Genomic DNA, 16956 nt, shown 5'->3' on the forward strand with positions numbered 1-16956 from the left:
CACACAAGGTGGAAGATTCCTTCATGAAGCCCCATTTAAACAGATTGTCCTTAGTTCGTCCGACGCCACTCCTGAGCCGATTTAGAGACTTCCACACTGTCCAGACTTGATTTCCACCAGGAGGAAGGGTCTCAGAAGGAGTCATCCAATCGTTACTGTCAGATTTTGCTGTCCACTGAGATAGTCTGGCTGCTCCAGTCCGACCGGTGAGGGGTGTAGTAGTTCTCATGAAGCTCCTCCTAGATTTGAGTCTACTAATTGGTAGCTGGTATCCATGTAGCAGGTGATCGGTGTTATGATCTGCTTTATGTCTCTCAAGTTTGGCTGCGACTTCACGCCTTATGTCTGGAGGAGCAATACCTGCTAGTTTATGGAGTTTATCAATAGGTGTAGCTTTGAGGCATCCCGTTACTGTCCTGCAGGTTTCGTTCAGGGCCACATCAACCTGCTTTGCATGAGATGACTTGTACCATACAGGACATGCGTATTCAGCTGCGGAATAACACAAGGCCAAGGCTGATGTTCTTAGTAGTTTGGGATCTGCACCCCAAACGCTGCCAGTGAGCTTCCGCAGGATGTTGTTACGAGCAGCAACTTTCTGCTTGGTGTTAGTGCAGTGTTTTCTGTAGGTCAACGTTCGATCTAAGGTGACACCCAGATATTTGGGGTAGAAACAATGTTCAAGCTCTTGATCTTCCCAAAACACTGTAAGTTTTCTATAGGCCTCTCGGTTGCGTAGGTGGAAAGCACAAACTTGAGTTTTAGCAGGGTTCGGTCTTAAGTTATTGACTCTGTAGTACTCAGATAGGTCCTTGAGAGCAACAGTAAGCTGGTTTTCTACTGTGTCAAAATCTCTGGCTTGTGTGACTAAGGCAAGATCATCTGCATAGATGAAACTCTTTGTAAGAGAAGGTTGAGGCTGGTCATTTGTAAATATGTTGAACAATATGGGGGAAAGGACACTACCCTGAGGCAAGCCATTCCTTTGACTTCTCCATCTACTCTTTCTTCCTTGGAACTCCACATAGAATCGCCGGTTTTCCAAAAGTGTCTGCACAGTTCTGGTGAAATTAATGTCTCTAGTGATGTAGTAGACTTTGTGCAATAATTGTCGATGTTGAATGGTGTCATATGCTGCTGTGAGATCCACGAAGACAGCCCCGGAAATGTATCCTTTCTCATATCCCTCTTCAATATGTTCAGTCAGATTAAGGACTTGTGCTGTACAATTCTTTCCAGGTCGGAAACCTGCTTGTTGGGGTATGAGTTGTTTTTCAACAATGGGAGTGAGTCTATTTAGCAACATTCTTTCATAGATTTTATACAAATGGCAAAGGAGCGAAATCGGTCGGTAGTTCTTGGGATCAGCTGCACCCTTTCCAGGTTTTAGTAAGGGAATAACTTTAGTTTTCCTCCAGATGGCAGGGATCTGTTTCCGCTTCAGACAACCATTATAGAATTGCAGAAGCCATCTTTCCGTGATGGGACCAAAATGTTTAATTTGCTCAATCATTAGGTCGTCTAGACCAGGCGCTTTACCATTTTTGCATTTCTGAATTGCGGTTCTGAGTTCTTGTAAGATGAAGTCATTTGATATATGGTTGTTTTCACGTTCAGGTTCTCTTTTGAGTTTTGTTCTATCTTTAGAACAATTGACCCTTCCATTCTGAACTAGATGATGAGCAATTTGATCTGGTGCAATGTTTGCATGGCCATGATTGTGGACAGGGTCGTTGTTCAGGCGTCGCAGCAACTGCCAGGCTTTCTGACTGCTTTTAGACATATCAAGGTTCTCGAGTAGCTCTATCCATCGTTCTTTTTTGGATTTGGCTAAGGCTGAGGATAAATTTTGGCCAGCAGTTAAGGTTTCAATGCTGTAAGGATTATCATTGAAAAGTTGGATATAGTTATGTAGATGCTTCACGGATTCTTCTGTCAAGCCAGGTATGTAGTTAACTCGACAGCCTCTGGGAGTTGAGAGTCTTGAGCATCTTTTCACGGCTTCTACAAACTCATCATAGTTGGAAACTGAGGGTTCTATGCGTGAAACTTCTGAGTCAAGGAGATCAGCAAACTTCTGCCAGTCTGCTTTCTTGAAATTGTATCGCCTTCGGAATGATGTGATTCTAGGAGTAATGGCTGCAAACACTTGGCAGCCTATGGGGCGGTGTTGAGTATTTGGTATCGGATTTAGAACAGTTTTTCTGCATTGGTGAGCTATGTTCTCGCTAACAAAAATTAAGTCGGGGTTATACCCACGTTTCCAACGCCCACTGTTAAAAGATGGTGGGAGTTTATTATCATGGACAAGATTAAGATGGTTGGTATCAGCCCAAGTCAAAACTGCTTCACCATTACTGTCGTCCTCAGCATAACCCCAAACACTGCTATGACTATTGAAATCTCCAACAATAAAGTGAGCTTGTTGATTGGTGTAGTTGTCTGTAGGTGAAAATTGGAAATCTGCTCCTGGGGGTTTGTAAATTGACGACACAATACAACCATTCAGTTCTACAGACAGTATTTCAATATTGTTGAATTCTGTAAGTGAGGTAGAGAGAACAGCTATATCGTTCCTCACAAAGATAGCACTGCCATATTGTCTATGGGGTCGCTCAACTGCCAGTTTCATCCCAAGGATTTTTGGTCTTCTCATGGTGTCATCTCGATGGGTTTCTTGTATACATAAAATATCACACCTAGGTTCCTTGGCAATATGTTGCAGGAGTTCTTCTTTGGCAACAGACAATCCTTCTATGTTGATTGATACAATCACAAGGTGAGGTCTTGATAAAGACCTTTGGTTTCCATTCATAGTGAAACCTATAATGCAATGCTTTTGGAATGCTGACGTTCAGTTCAGTACTGGAGAATCTAGTCCAGTACCTATGCAGGGGCACCACGTGCAGGAGTCAGCTTCACCCCCAATTTAATAGTTAATGGTGTGTTGTATTTGGCGAAACTTTGCAGCCGTCTTCCTGTATGGTCTTTAATTTAATAGTTAAAGACCATACAGGAAGACGGCTGCAAAGTTTCGCCAAATACAACACACCATACGTTGCTGCTAGCCAAAACGGCCCAGGAAGCAACAACCGGCATTGAACGAATAGATGTTACAGCAGTTGAGGTTTCATAACAGGTTAGCTGATCACTCAACTTCAGGTCCAGGTTCGGTGGGCAACGATCTTTGTAGCTCTTGCAGGTAGCGCCTCACAATCCGACTGCAAGTGCACGCCGCCAGCCGTCCTGGCCTGACCGCGCGCTGCAGAGACTTCCTCGCTGCTCTGTCCCAACTGACCAACTGCCACACACACCACCACACGGAAATATAGCGGTCACACCAAAGATCGTACAGCAGTACCAGTATCCATAAGCGAATGCTGCTGCCACTGACAGCGGCAAGACAGCAACTCGTTATGGTAGTAGCTCAGGGAGAAATAATACGCCACTAGATTGTGACAAAATGCCAAAGAACAAACGGCATCAACGCGAGCCAGCCACGGCTCAATTCCATTTTGGAAATCGTTACAGAATTCCATGTTCCGAGATCCAAACTGTCAAGAGTTTTCTGATAATACCAAATCTCAGGCATTACCTCTCACCATGGGCAACTCAGTGGCCCACGGCCTTCACTTGACGACCAAGAGCAGCGGAGTCTGCGTAGAATTGTCAGTACTAACAGACAAGCAACACTGCCTGGAAAAATAAATTAATGTTGACGTACGACGAACGCATCTGTTAGGACAGCACGGCAGAACTTGGCGTTAATGTGCTATGGCAGGAGACGAGCTACGAGAGTGCCTTTGCTAGCAGCACAAGAGCGCCGGCAGCGCCTCTCTTGGGTTCGTGGCCACGTCGGTTGGACCCTAGACGACTAGGAAACAGTAGCTTGGTCAGAGGAGTCACGATTTCAGCTGGTGAGAGCTGATGATAAGGTCTGATAGTGGCGCGGACCCACGAAGGCATGGACACAGCGTGTCAACAAGGCACTGTGCAAACTGGTGGTGGTACCATAATGGTGTGGACTGAGTTCCCTGGTCCAACTGAACCGATCATTGACGCGAAAAGGTTATGTTCGGCTAGTTGAAGATCGTTTGCAAACATTCATGAATGCAATTTTTAACGCAGAAAATGCGCCGTGTCACCAGGCCACAGTTATTCGCTGCTGATTTGGGGAAGATTGTGCATAACTCGAGCGAAGGACTTGGCCACACAGATCGTCCTTCGTGTATCCCATCCAATATTTATGGGACATAATCGAGAGGCCAGTTTGTGACCAAATCCTGCACCGGCAACACTTTCGCAGTTCTGGACGGCTATATCGGCAGCATTGCTCATTCCAACGACTTGTTGAGTCCACGTCACGTCGTGCTGCACTGCGCCGAACAAAAGGAGGTTCGACAAGATATTAGGAGGTATCCCATGACTTTTGTCACCTCAGTGTATATCTGAATGTGGATATCCTTATCGCCGGGCAGTGTGGCCGAGCGGTTCTAGGCGCTTCAGTCCGGAACCACGCGGCTGCTACGGTCGCAGGTTCGAATCCTGCCTCGAGAATGGATGTGTGTGATGTTCTTAGGTTAGTTAGGTTTAAGTAGTTCTAAGGCCTAGGGGACTGATGACCTCAGATGTTAAGGCCCAAAGTGCTCAGAGCCATTTGAACCATTTTTCTTTAATATCCTTATCAGCTAATAGAGGTAATGAAAAGCCTTCATAAAAACGCATTCATTGTAACAAGCACTAGTGGCACTCAATTAGAAGAATAGTTATTAAGCTGCTCTTTTTACTCGGCATTCACTTCATTCATAAACAAAGGAATTAGCTAATGACGAGTACCTGAATGTGCTTCTGTTTCCATGTGACATCGTTATCATTTTTTTTAAAGTAACCTAATGAAACGTGGTTGGCTGGAAGATCCCAAGGGTCAGGTTCAGCTGCCAAATTGTAAAGCTTTCTCCTATCTTTGGCACATACCGATGCCTTTTCTTCGTGACATGTGAGAATGTGTTAAGTGTATTCGATACGTAGAGGTGATTGTAATAGGTGTGTGTGTGTTGCGTGGTGTCATGTTTGTGTTCTGAGATGAGAGAAGGGAGAGGGTGAAACTCGGTGTCGGCACAGAGCCTACTACTCTTAAAAGGCACCAAGAGAGTCGTCAAGCATAACGTCCCCATCCGACGGACTGATAACCACAGAGCCATCAACTACAGAAGAGACCACGATCCATAGAATTTAATGAAGTGATGGCGGCTCATTTCTTATACTATGGAAGCCAGATGGTAAGGCGACCTCTCGCGATAAGTGCGAAATCCAGGTTCGAGTCCTGGCCCGGAACAAATTTTCGTTGTCATTCTCTTATACAGCTGATAGCAGTCCATATTCGCAATTCCGAATACATTTTATGTGAAGATAGTAACTGTTCTCGAAAGAACAGATACCACTGAGGACTGTGCAGCTTCTCTAGAATAAATGATAATTAATTGAAACCCTGAGGTGCCGACAAGTGTTGTTGATATATCTCGACGGGGACAGCTGAAAATGTGTGCCCCGACCGGAACCCGGGATCTCGAGGTATAACAACAACACCTGTCCGCAGCTGAGGGTTTCAATTAATTACACTACTGGCCATTAAAATTGCTACACCACGAAGATGACGTGCTACAGACGCGAAATTTAACCGACAGGAAGAAGATGCTGTGATATGCAAATGATTAGCTTTACAGCGCATTCACACAAGGTTGGCGCCGGTGGCGACACCAACTACGTGCTTACATGAGGAAAGTTTCCAACCGATTTCTCTTACACAAACAGCAGTTGACCGGCGTTGCCTGGTGAAACGTTGTTGTGATGCCTCGTGTGAGGAGGAGAAATGCGGACCATCACGTTTCCAACTTTGATACGGTCGGATTGTAGCCTATCGCGATTGCGGTTTATCGTATCGCGACATTGCTGCTAGCGTTGGTCGAGATCCAATAACTGTCAGCAGAATATGGAATCGGTGGGTCCAGGAGGGTAATGCGGAACGCCATGCTGGATCCCAACGGCCTCGTGTCACTAGCAGTCGAGATGACAGACATCTTATCCGCATGGCTGTAACGGATCGTGCAGCCACGTCTCGATCCGTGAGTCAACGGATGGGGACGTTTGCAGGACAACAACCATCTGCACGAACAGTTCGACGACGTTTGCAGCAGCATGGACTATCAGCTCGGAGACCATGGCTGCGGTTACCCTTGACGCTGCATCACAGACAGGAGCGCCTGCGATGGTCTACTCAACGACGAACCTGGGTGCACGAATGGCAAAACGTCAATTTTTCGGATGAATCCATGTTCTGTTTACAGCATCACTATGCCGCATCCGTGTTTGGCGAATCGCGGTGAACGCACATTGGAAGCGTGTATTCGTCATCGCCATACTGGCGTATCACCCGGCGTGATGGTATGGGGTGCCATTGGTTACACGTCTCGGTCACCTCTTGTTCGCATTGACGGCACTTTGAACAGTGGACGTTACATTTCAGATGTGTTACGACCCGTGTCTCTACCCTTCATTCGATCCCTGCGAAACCCTACATTTCAGCAGGATAATGCACGACCGCATGTTGCAGGTCCTGTACGGGCCTTTCTGGGTACAGAAAATGTTCGACTTCTGCCCTGGCCAGCACGTTCTCCAGATCTCTCACCAATTGAAAACGTCTGGTCAATGGTGGCCGAGCAACTGGCTCGTCACAATACGCCAGTCACTACTCTTGATGAACTGTGGTGTTGTGTTGAAGCTCCATGGGCAGCTGTACCTGTACGCGCCATCCAAGCTCTGTTTGAGTCAATGACCAGGCGTATCAAGGCCGTTATTACGGCCCGAGGTGGTTGTTTTTGGTACTGATTTCTGAGGATCTATGCACCCCAATTGCGTGAAAGTGTAATCACATGTCAGTTCTAGTACAATATATATGTCCAGTGAATACCCGTTTATCATCTGCATTTCTTCTTGGTGTAGCAATTTTAATGGCCAGTAGTGTATCATTTATTCTAAATAAGCTGCACAGTCATCAATGATATCTTCTTTCGAGAACAGTTACTATCTTCACAAATATTTAAATGGCTACCCGGCCATTGACCTTCGTCTGTGCGAATGCGCACAGGCTGCCCAAGCTCTTACGATAATCGTCACCTTTGTTGGCGCGAGTAATGAGTGGATGGGCAAATATCTATTAGGAACATTACGTGTGTAGATTGTGGACAGTTGGGAATGTGGGTCTCACGGGAAGCGTGCAAGGGATAAGTCCCTGCAGTCGTGCTACTCATCTGTGTCCTCGGTGGCTCAGATGGATAAAGCGTCTGCCATGTAAGCAGGAGATCCCGGGTTCGAGTCCCGGTCGGGGCACACATTTTCACCTGTCCCCATCGAGGTATATCAACAATACCTGTCGACAGGTGAGGGTTTCAATTAATTATCATTTATCCGAACACATTTCACGTATATCATAACTGCTGCAGTGCCTGTTCCTGCGGACGTGTATGCGTGTATCTTCATCGTAGTTCAGAGTAACACAGGCCCTGCCGATACCAGGCAAGCGACTTTCAAGAAAAGTGTCTCAGCTGCACGGGAATATACATAATGGATGAACGAGTACAGGTTGTGGACACATGGTTGACGACACATTGAAGTTTGGATCTGGTTGTGAGCCGTGCATGGATAGCCGAATGGAAAGTCGACCGCCTGCGTTAAGCGGGAATCCGGGTTCGATTACGAGTCCGACAAAAATGTCCATTGTCGTCATTCCATTATACAGCTGATCGTAGTCCATATTCGCAATTGCGAATACATTTCATGTAGTTCTACTGTACTTTTACCGTGTTTGTTATGGTTACCAAGTAGCCACGATAACAGACCTCGCATTAATTAAGAGACGTGCTGTTAGGATCTTGAAAGGTCACGGTAGCTCCTCACACAAAAGACATGCTCGGCTGACTTCAGAGTGAATCCTTGAAAGAAAGACGATGTATTCCTCACAAAAATCTGCTGGGCAAATTTAGAGAACCAGTATTCGATGAAGATCGTGAGTTCAGTCGGCTACCTCCACCGTACATATCGCGCATGGATCGTGAGAACATCGTACGTGGGATGAGGGCACGTGCAGAGCCGTAAGGGGGCGTTTTCTCTCGCTCGGTACACTAATGGAATAGGACAGAAAATCGTTAATGTTGGAAAATGCTATCTAATGCCTGTAACCAGTGACACAGATAGGTAATATCTTAGTACAAGATTAATAGTGAACAGACTTGGCATGCCACTACATATACTGCCTGACAAACAAATGCATGCACCCATAAGGGGACGGAGAAGCGAAATGAATCTGAGAGAATATGTGACGTTATATGTGCTATGCCCGCCAACGACGACACAAAAAATATCCAGGTAGCAATGATTGAACAGGTTTATTTATGAAAGATTAATAGCACGTATACTCTGACGTGGACTATAACAGAACATAAAATAAGTCACATTTTTTAAGTAGAACACTATGTAATGCTTCTGGCAGCTGAAGGCAGGGCAGATTATCGCTGTGTCTAATTTCATTAAATACGTACGTTATAAAAGCAGATCGTCCCGTAGGACGCCCAGTGTTAAACTACAAACCGAATGAACAAAGTTTTAGTCCAGTAGGGAGCAAAACTGTCTATATTCGGAGTGCAGCCATTTGAAAGTTAAACAGGAATAAATTTACAAGTCCACAAGTCTACCACGATAACAGAGTCTCCGTCTTCTCTGGCGAGGCGTCCACAGCTTGGAGCTCCTAGGGTCGTGTAGTTAGACGTGAATAGCCGCCACGTCCTAGAGGTGCCTCTCGAGTAAGAATCCCGAATGATGGAATCCTTGCGGAATCGGCATCCTGGCCCCGGCAAACTCACTCGGAGAGAAACTCGTCTGGTCTGGACCAACCGCTGCCCTAAATACCACTCGGTACTAGGATAGAGCCAGGCCTGTTTTCGATCAAGTGTCTTGCGGAAGAGAGTAGGTCCTTGCAGCCCACAGCCTTTAACGGCACTTTGGTTGCCTGCAGCTGGACTGTAGGAGCATAGCCGTCTGTCTTCAGGAAAGCTGTCCGCTGTGTATCAGGCATCTTCGAAGCGCAGCTGTGAAGTTGGGTGCTGACCCTCCAGATATTAAGCATCTGTACAGCAATGTGATTGATTAGAACCTACATTAAAGCGACAAAGAAATTGGTACAGTCATGCGTATTGAAATACAGAGATATGTAAATCGGCAGAACATGGCGCTGTGGTCGGCAACGCCTATACAAGACAGCAAGTGTCTGGCGCAGTTGTTAGAGCGGTTACTGCAGCTACAATGGCAGGTTATCAAGATTTAACTGAGTTTTCACGTGTTGTTATAGACAGCGACACAACATCTCCGATGTAGCGATGAAGTAAGGATTTTCCCGTATGACCATTTGACGAGTGTACCGTGAAGGTCAGCAATCCGGTAAAACATCAAATCTCCAACATCGCTGCGGCCGGAAAAAGATCCTGCAAGAACGGGACCAACGACGTCTGAAAAGAATCGTTCAACGTGACAAAGTGCAGCCCTTCCGCAAATTGCTACAGATTTGAATACTGGGCCATCAGCAAGTGTCAGGTGCGAACCATTCAACGTAACATCATTGATATGGGGTTTCGGAGCCGAAGTTCCACTCGTGTACTATTGGTGACTGCAAGAGACAAAGCTTTACGCCTCGTCTTGACCCGTCAACGCCGAAATTGGACTGTTGGTGAGTGGAAACATGTTGCCTCGTCGGACGAGTCTCGTTCCAAATTGTATCGAGCGGATGGACGTATACGGATATGGAGACAACCTCATGACTCCATGGACCCAGCATGTCAGCAGGGGACTGTTCAAGGTGGTGGAGGCCCTGTAATGGTGTAGGGCGTGTGCTGTTGGAGTGATATGGGACTCTTGATACGTCTAGATACGACTCTGACAGGTGATACGTACGTAAGCGTCCTGTCTGGTCACCTTGATCCAATCATGTCCATTGTGCAATTCCAGCAGGACATACCCCATACGTCCAGAATTGCTACAGAGTGGCTCCAGGAACACTTTTATGAGTTTAAAAGCTTCCACTGGCCACCAAACTCCCCTGAAATGAACATTATTGAGCATATCTGGGATGCCTTGCAATGTGCGTTTCAGAAGAGATCTCCACCCCCTCGGAGGCTTACGGATTTATGGACAGCCCTGCAGGATTCATGGTGTCAGTTCCCTCCAGCACTACTGCAAACGTTAGTCGAGTCCATGCCATGTCGTGTTGCGGCACTTCAGCGAGCTCGCGGGGGACCCTACACGATATTAGGCAAGTGCACCAGTTTTTTTGGCTCTCCAGTGTACAAAGGACTGACAGGATGACCCTACCTATCAATATGACATTGCACTCTCTCTGTCCTGGGTGCATGCACTGATTCGATTGTGAAGGGTGTCACTGAGGCTAGCTGGCCCTCGATATCCTGGACACTGACACTGGGACGGAGTTGACGTCAGGGCTCGTCCCACACATGTTGTATGAAGGACAGATATGAGGATCTTTTAGGCATGGGAGTACCTCAACATCATGCAGACAGTACTTAGAGACACGTGCCATGTGTGGACGAGCATTATCCTGTTGCAAAATGGTACAACGATACTGTTGAGTGGGATATATGACAAGAGGATGCAGGATGTCCATGACGTACTGTTGTGTCATCCCAGTTTCCTCAAATTCTACCAGCCATGCCATGAGGTCATACGTGATGGCTCCCCCATTATGAAACCAGGATCGACACCGCTTGGCCTCTCCAAAACATTGTAAGACTGAGACCTACCTCTAGTTCGCGATACTACCCCAAACGTAGCCATTTGTGTCGTGGTGTTAACGCTGGTTCCCTAGTCCTTCTGCTGGTAGTCTCTGACCAGTGCTGTGGGGTGTACAGTATTCTTTGAATTCTTTTATGGCATGTTCGTTGTATGGTACTGCCGGCACAAGCTAAGCGTGACCCCAACCCAGAGGTCTTCCACAAACAGCATTAACCGTTACTGTATTGACAAAGTGCCACATCCCACAAACTGACATCCATCACCTGTACAATGCAATGCACGCACTTTTGCATGCCTGCATTCAACATTCTGGCGGTTACATCATTTATTAATGTATCAGCATTCACATTTGAATGACTTATCTCGGGCTTACATTGACATGTGATCTTGCAATGTTAATTGCCTAAATATGTTACCTAGACACATATATTCCTGAAATTTCATTACTCTACGTTAATTACTTTTTGGTGCTGTGATTTTTGTTTCCGTCAGTGTACAAACAGTCAGCGCTAACGTTACAGAAGCACTCTAGATACTGCAGTATTGACGAATTCAGGGATTTTGTTATTTGACGCAACTGATCGTCAAGATGAACAAATGTCAAGAGTCCTGTACATCTTCCATCACGAAACTGTAACAGCGAGTGGATTATTGAAGAGGAGCCTGGTGGAAGTAAAAGAAAGTAACTTAATGATTAGTATGAACCGGTATGAATTTAATTCAACAAGAAGTTGCAAATACAATAAATATCCTTGTCTTTGACGTCCGGTCAAAGTGTCCGCTCATTATCTCTGGCAGCCCTTTGCACTAATGGGTTTGATCACAGTGCACTCTCGCATTGAGGTACAGATTTATATTCGACCCTTTACTTTCAAAATGGTGGATATCCATGTATGGTCTTTAGTTGTGCCGCCCGTAACACGATTCTCCGCCAAATGCCACCCCTAACACGATTCTCCGCGGACGACAAATGAGATTGAACGGCAGGTAGTTCAGCCGTAAGTGCCTTCCAGGCGAGCTACCAGCAAAACAATAGCGTATAGTGTATTACCTATCGGACAGGCGCAGTGAACAGCAGTGAATACAATTATTTTCTATGACCTTTCAAAGAGAGTGCTTTCTGAGCAAATGAGATATCGCATAATTGGTGGCTATTTTAGTAAACGTCAGTGTGTTAAAATAGTAGCCTGAAGCGTTTGAATACGACCGCCGTCCCGCAACGAGAAACGCGAAAAGTAGCTCTGCTGGATCAAGTAAAGTATGAACACGCGGGACGAGAAACACAATTACCAGCGCGTCTTGTACGTGTTAAATATAAGTGCAAATGCTGTTACTAATCAGTTATCATCTGCTCGCACAGACAACACAAAAACACGTCATCAGGCAATTATAATATCACAACTTTGCGTCACTGAGTGTGGCAGAAATCAGGAACAGAGAATAGTTGACATGAAGTGTTTCGAGCAGTGCCGACTTTTAACAATCAGTACTGTGTAGGACACACAATATCTTCCACTGCAGACCGTGAGTACGTTACGAATAAACGCAGCACACCTGACGCTCGAAGACATTCGTTTGTCATAAATTCATACACTACTGGCCATTAAAATTGCTACATCACAAAGATGACATGCTACAGACGCGAAATTTAATCGACAGGAAAAAGATGCTGTGATATACAAATGATTAGCTTTTCAGAACATTCACACAAGCTTGGCGCCGGTGGCGACACCTACGACGTGCTGATGTGAGGAAAGTTTCCAACCGATTTCTCACACACAAATAGCAGTTGACTGGCGTTGCCTGGTGAAACGTTGTTGTGATGCCTCGTGTAAGGAGGAGAAATGCGTACCATCCCGTTTCCGACTTTGATAAAGGTTAGATTGTAGCCTATCGCGATTGCGGTTTATCGTATCGCGACATTGCTGCTCACGTTGGTCGAGATCCAATGACTGTTAGCAGAATGTGGAATCGGTGGGTTCAGGAAGTTAATACGGAACGCCGTGCTGGATCCCAACGGCCTCGGATCACTAGCGGTCGAGATGACAGACATCTTATCCGCATGGCTGTAACGGATAGTGCAGCCATGTCTCAATCCCTTAGTCAACAGATGGGGACTTTTGCGAAACAACAACCATCTGCACGAACAGTTCGACGACGTTTGCAACAGCATGACTATCAGCTCGAAGACCATGGTTGCGGTTACCCTTGACGCTGCATCACAGACAGGAGCGCCTGCGATGGTCTACTCAACGACGAACATGGGTGCACGAATGGCAAAACGTCATTTTTCGGGATGAATCCATGTTCTGTTTACAGCATCGTGATGGTCGCATCCGTGTTTGGCGACGTCTCGGTGAACGCACATTGGAAGCGTGTATTCGTCATCGCCATACTGGCGTATCACCCGGCGGGATGGTATGGGCTGCCATTGGTTACACGTCTCGGTCACCTCTTGTTCGCATTGACGGCACTTTGAGCAGTGGACGTTAAATTTCAGATGTGTTACGACCCGTGGCTCTAACCTTCATTCTATCCCTGCGAAACTCTACATTTCCGTAGGATAATGCGCGACCGCATGTTGCAGGTCCTGTACGGGCCTATCTGGATACAGAAAATGTTCTACTGCTGCCCTGGCCAGCACATGCTCCAGATCTCTCACCAGTTGAAAACGTCTGGTCATTGGTGGCCGAGCAACTGGCTCGTCACAATACGCCAGTCACTACTCTTGATGAAGTGTGGTATCATGTTGAAGCTGCGTGGGGAGTTGTACCTGTATACGCAATCCAAGCTCTGTTTGACTCAATGCCCGGGCAGAGGTGGTTGTTCCGGGTACTGATTTCTCAGGATCTGTGCACCCAAATTGCGTGAAAATGTAATCACATGTCAGTTCTAGTATAATATATTTGTCCAATGAATACCCGTTTATCATCTGCATTTCTTCTTGGTGTAGCAATTTTAATGGCCAGTAGTGTATTTCAATCACTATTGGGTGCTCGTAACATACTAATTTATGTAGGTTACCAATTATTAATAATAAGATAGGTACATATGCGGCCCGAGATGCCTCCTCAAAGTGTAGGTATCGACCCTTGAGCAATGAAGTTTGACGGCTACTAACCAAGGCTATCGTAAATCAGACATACATTTACACACAGAAAACATCCCTTTCATCATTTGTGCTTGGTCTAGCTGTAACGCGTTGACATGGTATGATATGGAAGCAGCAACGTCGAATCGCTTTTAAGGCTTTCTGCGAGAAACGAGTTCTACCATATGTTCAGCTACCTAAATGGATGGTCCAGATTTTTAGATGAAAGCTCACTTGAAGGACAACATTACATTGTGCCAAAAACTCCCATAACATTGAGTTTCAGTAATGATATGTTCAAAGATGGTGCATGGAACGTACGTAATTCTAATTTTTTTCGACAAGATATGGAAAAAAGGTGTGGAAAAGAAGTGAATCCAATAGCACTGTGTAATTTTTTTGTTGATTGTAATTTCTTTTTCAACAAATGATAAATAACCATATTTACTAGGAAATATCTTCTTGTGTTACGTCACCAATCATTTCCACATCTGCAACACACGTATCTCTTTTACTACAACTTAGAGCACATGTCGTAGCTGTCTTCACATCAATGAGTGTGAATAGATGTGATAGTGTATTTGTGGCATTGTGCATATCGGCTTAAATTAAGCTGCATTACAGTAGTAGGTGGTGTGCTCTGAATATTGTTGAACTGTAGAGCGAAATTAATTTGTTATACCAAATTCCTGAATACTGAGTTAGAACAGAGGACATATAGTCCGAAAGCATCTGCGGGCAGTTATTATTCAAGGTACATACACGATGACTTTTATCTTTCTTTTCAACACTCTGTTATGAAATCTCTGCAAACCAGCAATGTCACGACATCACACTCACACACACTGCGGTGCTGAAGTACCACACCTCGCAGTTATTACAGCCCCCCTTTTTAAGGGATAAGTCTCAAAGTGATGTTATTGTGGTAGTCAGTTACAATTATGGTACATTACGACAGGAGATGGAGTACCTTGCATATTACTAAACTGAAGAGTGTTGACCGACTGCCGTGTGGCGGCAGTGGTATCTGTGCGCATGAGTGCGTACCGTGTCAGGCAGCAGAAACAAAAGAAGTGCGAGTAACGGTTGCCGACCATCCTAATGGAGAGACCAGCTCGCATTCGCTTAAAACGCAGTTGTGCGTGCCTTAGTCTCACAGAAGTTGTTATTGAAACATATTGCAACAGTTCCCTGTCGTAAGGGGTTTAACCACTAGCAACCGGCAGTTACAGCGCTGGCAAGAATTTCTGTAGGCTAAATCCATGGGTGGGTCGCTACACTGCTCTTACGGAATTACTAGCAAACCCCCACCGGTATCGCTGCTGTATTCGCGTTATTTATCTCTGTGTGTCATGACGTCAAAATCATCGTAAATTAAAATATTATGGCATCACTGGTAGTGCTGCAAAGTGGTTTCAGACATATCTTACTAATAGAAAACAAAGGGTGTCATTACATAACACTTCATCAGTAGGGAATCAAACATCATCTGACTGGGAAGAAATTACATGTGGTGCTCCCCAAGGTTCGATACTAGGTCCACTACTTTTTCTTGTGAATATCAATGACTGACCTGTCATCTATTACATTACCAGATGCCAAGTTTGTCTTATTTGCAGATGATACAAACATTGCAATAAATAGTAAATCAAATATAAATTTAGAAAGGGCAGCTAATCAAGTTTTTACTGACATTAATAAGTGGTTCATAGCCAATTCACTGTCATTAAACTTTGGAAAGACCCTCTATATGCAGTTCAGAACTTCCAAGAGATTTCCTTCTAGTGTGTGTATAAAATATGACGACATGGAAACAGGAGAGGTCGACAGTGTAAAATTCTTGGGATAACAACTTGATAATAAATTCAGTTGGGAGCGACATACTAACGAACTGCTAAAGCGCCTAAACAAGTCTGTGTTTGCAATGCGAATGATATCAGACATAGGAGATATAAATATAAAAAAACTGGCATATTTTGCTTATTTTCACTCCATTATGTCATATGGTATCATATTTTGGGGTAACTCCACAAACCGAGAAAAAATTTTTAGAGTACAGAAGCGTATAATAAGAGTAATGTGATAGTGTAAATCCAAGAACATGTCGAAACTTATTCAAAGAATTGGGCATACTAACCACAGCTTCTCAGTATATTTATTCCTTAATGAAGTTTGTTGTAAATAATACATATCTTTTTCCAACTAACTGCTTAGTACACACTATCAGTACTAGGTATAAGAACAATATATATAAAGATTTAAAATCACTTACTCTTGCCCAGAAAGGAGTCCAGTATTCAGCAACGCATATTTTCAATAAGTTACCAGCAACCATTAAGAGTTTAGTTTCAGACAAGGCACAATTTAAACGTAATTTAAAAGAATTTTTCGGGGCCAGCTCCTTCTATTCCATCCATGAATTTCTCAACAAGTGTAGTAGACGATTTTAATGAAAATTTATTATACTTTAATTTTTGAGAAAACTTGGTTGTAACAGCCAAGTAACTACCTACTGTGTGAATGATGGATGTATGGAAAGCAGATGTAAGGCTGAAGTCTGTAAATAGTGGAAGTTTAATTTTAAATCTTGTACATAATTTGACTGTTCTTAACTGAGAATCATTAAAATGAATAATTTGCTTTAATTTTTGACAATACTTGGTTGTAACAGCCAAGTAACTAGCTACTGTGTGAATGATGGATTTAATGAAAGCAGATGTAAGTATTAAACCTGTAAATATTAGAAGTTTAATTTTAATCCATGTACATAATTTTACTGTTTATTGACTGAGGATCATTAAAATTAATGAAATTCGAGTTTTTCTAATTATTTTTTTGTAATGTGTTTATCTGACATGTTTCACACCCAGAAGGAGGATCCCCTCTTTTGTGAGTCTATGGAATGAATAATTAATCTAATCTAATCTAAAACCTAAGTCTCCGCAAACCGGTAATGTCATGTCGTCTCTCTCTCTCTCTCTCTCTCTCTCTCACACGCACACACACACACA

The 16956-nt window shown here is 44.5% G+C and overlaps 1 protein-coding gene and 1 non-coding gene across 2 annotated transcripts in view; both read left to right on the plus strand.

The window, feature by feature from the left end:
• Positions 1 to 16956, plus strand: part of LOC124594877 — a 307913-nt gene that overhangs the window by 137722 nt on the left and 153235 nt on the right. The gene's annotated exons all lie outside the window — the stretch shown is intronic.
• Trnat-ugu lies at positions 7313 to 7386 on the plus strand. The gene has a single exon. It is a non-coding gene; the product is annotated as a tRNA-Thr (tRNA).

Source organism: Schistocerca americana, chromosome 2 (genome assembly GCF_021461395.2).
Source record: "Schistocerca americana isolate TAMUIC-IGC-003095 chromosome 2, iqSchAmer2.1, whole genome shotgun sequence".
Classification (NCBI taxonomy): domain Eukaryota; kingdom Metazoa; phylum Arthropoda; class Insecta; order Orthoptera; family Acrididae; genus Schistocerca; species Schistocerca americana.